Source organism: Oncorhynchus gorbuscha, linkage group LG10, assembly GCF_021184085.1.
Source record: "Oncorhynchus gorbuscha isolate QuinsamMale2020 ecotype Even-year linkage group LG10, OgorEven_v1.0, whole genome shotgun sequence".
NCBI classification, from domain to species: Eukaryota; Metazoa; Chordata; class Actinopteri; order Salmoniformes; family Salmonidae; genus Oncorhynchus; species Oncorhynchus gorbuscha.
In genome coordinates this window covers 34,744,017-34,750,016 of record NC_060182.1, presented here as the reverse complement: position 1 = coordinate 34,750,016, position 6,000 = coordinate 34,744,017, and the positions used below count along the sequence as shown (strand labels likewise).

At 40.5% G+C, this 6,000-nt stretch overlaps 1 long non-coding RNA gene across 1 annotated transcript in view; it reads left to right on the top strand.

The window, feature by feature from the left end:
• The first annotated feature begins 344 nt into the window (after positions 1–344).
• LOC124045954 overlaps positions 345–6,000 on the top strand; it is a 22,989-nt gene continuing 17,333 nt past the window's right edge. Inside the window, exons 1-2 of the long non-coding RNA XR_006840931.1 lie at positions 345–1,902; positions 2,025–2,118. This is a non-coding gene — a long non-coding RNA (uncharacterized LOC124045954). The remainder of the gene's footprint in view (positions 1,903–2,024; positions 2,119–6,000) is intronic.

The window sequence follows — 6,000 nt, the reverse complement described above, 5'->3', positions numbered from 1 at the left end:
GCGCAATAACGAGCAGTAGTTTCACCAGGGTCTAGCTAGCTAAACTTTGTTGTAGGCTAGTGTGCAGAGGCTGCAGCACGTGTTATCGAAGAGGATGTTGTTGCTAATAATTCCAGACGTTCTTGATTTCATGTTTTTTGTTGTACTTTTTTACATGTAATTATTTGTGTACTGTAAGGAGCTATTAACATAACCATTTCGCTGGACCCTCTATAACATTTGCCAAACTGTGTAGCGACCAATAAACTTTGATTTGATTTGTTAGCCTCGCACTTTTCAAGATGAACTTTCAACAGGAAGTTAAGCTTCAAAAGATCATCTGGTGAGGGGAAGTGTGTCTCTTATTGCAGCTCGCTTGCTGTTGTTAGCTATATCTTTGAAAATAACTTGTGTGTGTGTGAAACGTTGTTGCATTTAAACTTCAGATCAATGGTGACTTTGTGGTGGGCTGAACATGAAAAATATATTTGCAGTGGGAAGTAATGGTTGTAAATTTAGATTGGGAAACGCTTAGCCTAATGGTTGTATATTTGTATTCTTATGATTGGGGCCTACTGGCTTATTATGTCCGAGTGAATGGGCTGCTTATCTTTTAACATCATGCTATGTGTGACTGTTGTCTTTCTATCGGCCCTGTGTGTTTCACAAAACGTGCGCTCTCCTACATGCGGTACGCTGCACATTACGGTCACTGTCCTTTCAGCATCATCAGCCTGTCACATTAACATCCTATGACGTGTCACTGTTGTTGAATTGGTGAGAGTGTGATAGTGATGGCGTTAGGCTCCAATAGGTTGTGTAAGCAGTGTGGTTGTTGTTGCTGATAGCATTTTCAGTGCAGGTGCTGTCTCTGTGTGAGTGGCAGCCCAAAGTGTGGTTCAGCCTCAGGCATGTTTTATTCAGTTGTGCGCATTAAGTGATGCTATGTTGATTTTTGAGTTTGATACAAGGTGTTGGAAGAGTTTCTTCCCCACTGAAGGCCTAGGTACTATAGCCAAGGTTCACCGCGGCTGTGTTTTGTGGTTCTATGTTGTTAGAAACCTATGAATATAGATATGCACATCCCACTACAGTAGGTCAACGTTTGAACAAAAATAGAAAATAAAGGATTTTACTGTATGTATTACGTTATAGCCTAGGTAAGTATACTCCCACACAACAACAAAGCATTTCAGAAATAGACCATATTTTATCCTCATCAGATTGTCCCTTAAGGAAAAAACACATGAATTTCACATGTGATCATGTGTTTCACAAACTGTTCAAAGGCACATAAATCTTTTTCCTTGCCCATTTACCCTCTGAATGGCACACATACACAATCCATGTCTCAATTATCTGAAAGTTTAAAAATCCTTCTTTAACCTGACTCCTCCCCTTCATCTACACTGATTGAAGTGGGTTTAATAGGTGACATCAATAAGCAGTGGTGACCAGTCATTCAGGGCAGGTGTGGCAGAGCAATGTAAAAAAACGATGTGAAAGAAATTGCATTAATAAAGCCCCACCTGTCCTCATTTTTACTTTCATGAGTAAGGCAGCTCCAAAATGCAGCTGTTTCAGCCTAGCTCAGTGATAAAACGTATCGGTGCCCATCGGCCATCAGCCATAAACATTACACAACAAGTTGGAAATCGCTAATTCAACAATGAGTAGTGTGGAAGGAGTCAGTGGCTATCTGCAAGCGCTACAAAGCAGTGACTAGCCTGCTATTTGGTGGAGAGGGTGTATGGTCCAAGTCTGGCTTTAAGTGTCTCTTTTCACAGGTTAAAAGGATAAACATTCACATTCAACACAATAGGCCAGAAAAGGTTGAATACATTGGCCATGCTGTCTATGAAGGATGACTCCTGCCACATTCAAAACAACTGGAAACTCAGATCTGGGAAATCTCAGACTTCAGTGAGTTCAAGACAACTAGGACCTCGGAAAGAAACAAGCTCTGTGTGGGAAAATATGTTTTGAGCTCCGACCTGAAGATCACTGATGTCATGATTCGACCTTGTTTTTTTCTGAGTTCACAGTTTTCTTCAAAGCACCAAGAGAATGACAGATTCTGATGACAAAGTTTGATGACAAAATGTGTCCACAAGAAGGAGCGGCGCGCCACCTCACAAGGTGAGTCCAAAAATGTCTTGTATACCTCTGCATAAATTATGTAATATGCCAGGGAGATATGTATACTGTAGCTTAGAAAGTAATACTAAGTGTATGTTGTGTAGTAAGCTGTTAGTAGCCCATGTGCCTCGCCCTAATAGTTTGGTCCCTTTCCCCCTCACCTACTGTTCTGACTTGGTGGTGTACATGTAGCCTATAGTCTGTTTTAGAGATATATCATTATCAAATAATGTATGAGCTTACATTGTCTGCTTATATGCCCCCGTTATTTATCCTACGGTTCTAACTTGGTGCGCAAGGAGAATACTGTAAGAACGGCCCATGTTCTGAATTACTTCGCTGTACATTTCAAAAGTGCTGAACAAATAGACAGACTACATCTGTCCTAGCTCGCTTATTAATGTCATAATCAAAATTATGGATTGCCTCTTATCCCCTCATTGTTCCCTTATGCCATAGTTTGTACATCTCAATTGTCAGTAAAAACCACATTTGTTTAAGCAAGTCAGCCATATCAGCAGTTTTTTTAAAGGCAGTAAATGAGGCTGAATTAATTGTTTCACTGCCAGACAAGTCTCAGCTGATAGCCAGGTATAGCGGTGGTATGGATTCACACCATGGTGCTGAAAAATGGTCTGCTGTTGGGATAGCTTTATGTAGGCCCTAACAGTTTGTGGGCACCGTTCTTCACCGTTATAGTGCAATTAAGTTTCAAGTTTTAATGTACAGTGAAATGCCTTTCTTGCGAACTCAAAACTCAAAACTCAACAAAGCAATAATCAATAACAATGTATTTCTAGAAAAAAAACATGACAAATAAGAATAAGAACAATAAAGTAAGTATACTATATACAGGAAGTATTGTTGTTTAGTGGCTTTGCTGACATTTGCCCCTCCCCCCAAGATTTATATGCTAAAACCGCCACTGTCAATAAGGGATCATAGCTTTCACCTGGATTCACCTGGTTAGTGTATGTCATGGAAAGAGCAGGTGTCCTTAATGTTTGGTACTCTCAGTGTAGAATACAGCTCCACACTTAGCAAAAGAGAGCCATCTGCACTGTTATTTAAGTTATCAGTTAATCTGAATATTCTCTCATCATTGATATAATTGACTTACTTCAGCAATTTGAGGGTTTTCTGTATAGTTGTCTAATGTTGGTGGAAGCATGTTAATGCTTTAATGTTGAGAAATATAGTATAGTATAATATCGTTTTTCTTGAGTTTATTATACAAAGATGAGATTTACTTTGAAGTCCAAATTGTAGAATTTGGAATACAGGTGAAGTCAGTCATTGACACAGATATGATGGCATAGCAGGAAGATCAGAATGCCGTGAACCAAGAGGTAGTGTAATGAGGTCTGTGTGTAGCTGGTTAGGAGTCAGGTGCAGGGCAGCAGATATGAGTAAATAAACGTACTTTACTCCACATAAATCAAATGCAATACAAAAGAGAGCCCACATAACCTTACTACATACAAAACAATCACTCACAAAAAAACATGAGGGAACAGAGGGTTAAATAATGAACAAGTAATTGGGTGATTGAAACCAGGTGTGAAAAACAAAGACAAAACAAATGGAAAATGAATAGTGCATCAGCGATGGCTAGAAGGCCGGTGACGTCGACCGCTGAACGCCGCCTAAACAAGGAGAGGGACCAACTTCGGCGGAAGTTGTGACAGGTAGTGGGTTTAAATTCCAGGCAAGGACATGTTGAATAATAATTACTGTATAAATAAACATACAAAATATATTCATGTGTGTCAAGTATGTACATTCCGGGGACATCCTAACAACACATTTTTGTTTGCAGGATATGTGTGAATCCACATGTGAAAGATTATGTATAAATCCACAAGAAACAACATGATTTCACATGTGAAACTTCATGTGAAATATCATCACTTGTGAAGTGTTCCAAAACCACATGGTTTCACACGATTTCACATGTGAAAGGTTATGTGATCAAATGTGAAAATCCATGTGAAACTTCATGTGAAATATCGTCACATTTGAAGTGTTCCAAAACCACATGATTTTCATGTGAAATCATGTGATTTTCCACATGTGAACTCGTGGTTTTTCTGTAAGGGTTTACCCACAAAAATATGATAACGTACATAATTGTGGTCTTATTTTCTCATTTTTAATGTGAATCTAAGTTATTCTATGTTTCCCCAGCTCTGGTTATTAGTTTATGGGACAATAGCATTAATGTTTAATGGCCGGTAAATAATTCAGTACCTTTATGTTTGTCTGTGGTTCACTACCAGTTCTGATTGAGTCACTTCAAGACGTCTTTTGTGGATGGAGGGTCCTTCAGCCTAAATGACACTTGGCCAAATAGCACTTAAGTACCTGCTCAATATTTTAACAGGGTTGCCATGAAAGAAGGCCTGGGAATGGAATGGCGGGGCTGGTTCTTTTTAGTACAGGTGGATTTTGTCTTTGTTAAGCCACAGTATGGGTAGTGTATAGCCCCATTCATGCAATTTGCTCTTAAAGCCTCTGGGCTAACCGATCACTCAAGTTCACCCATCACTGTCCAGGCACTACAGTTCATATTCCATGCTCAAACCAAGTCAAATTATTTGACAAAATGACTTCTGATGCAACAAATGATGTGTGAAATTGCACCACAATAATATGGGTGTTATTGTGAAAGCCTCTTTTGAATTTATATTGAATTTCCATGTGATATGTGGTTTGAAAATATATATTTATCATCCTTTGTTTTATCAACTCTATTTTCATATACACAATTAAGAATTGAATTGATTGGTTCACAGCTGTTACATTTTCTGGTGCTTATTGTTCTTGGGCTGAAAAGGTATATATTCTTTAAACTTGGATTATTTTCATCTTGACACAATTTCTCAAATATTGTTTTTGTAAATATATCATCAGAATATACAAATCGCAGATTTTATGAAAATAGCAAAAACCAGAGTGTGAGTTGGTACACTAATTTGAGTAATCAAGTCTGTCAAAATTGTGTTTTCAAAATCATCCCCAATTGGGTGTGGAAACTGCTATTGTAGTCTTTGGTGAACGTTTCGTTGATGAGAAAATTAACTTATGTGTACACTTCATTATAAACCCAGCAGACCTCAAGGACCCAGGCCTTTATGAAACCAGGACCAGATGTCAGCCAGCCACAGCCCCAATTAATCTCCAAGGCCTTGTAACAAGCCTGAGAAGAAACTAAAAAAAATCTTTGGGTGCGTAGGAGTATGGGGACAGAGAGTCAGAGATGGTGAGTGGGAAGCGAGGGTGAGAGATGCTATCCAGGGAGCACGGAGCCTGGCTAGCGAGCCTGCACAAGGGGAGATAAGAAGGGGCGGCTGGGCGGTGGTGGAGCCTGGGTCACAGAGAAGAGGCTGGGGTTATTCATGGCCTTGCCGTGAAAGCTTGAGAAGATTACCCAGGGCCTGGCTGGCAGTGATACCGAGGGAGCGGACAGGCAGAGCAGAGGGGGGCCCCCTTTCACCCCCTTTGTTCCCATCCATCTGCTTGGATCTTACAATGGCTCATAGGGACAGGGGGGTGGAGGGGTGCAGCCTGCAAGAAAGAGGGACCGACCTGATGGAAGGCGGTGTACCAGGGAGAGTGAAACCAAGAAAGGGAGGGGAGAAGAGATAGAGGAGGAGAGGATACACAACGAATGAGGACTCGGCTTGTTGAGATTGAATGAATGGCGCTGCAGCTGACAAGCTCTGACATACTACATTGGGAGAGGTGGTGGAGGCGGGTGTTTACATTGTCTTTTTCCGGGCCGGTAATGGGCCGGCGGCTCCTCTTCACTCTGTATAATCAGTACTTTGGATAGACTCAGACGCCTCTTCAAACCATGATAAATAAACCACTCCAAAACCT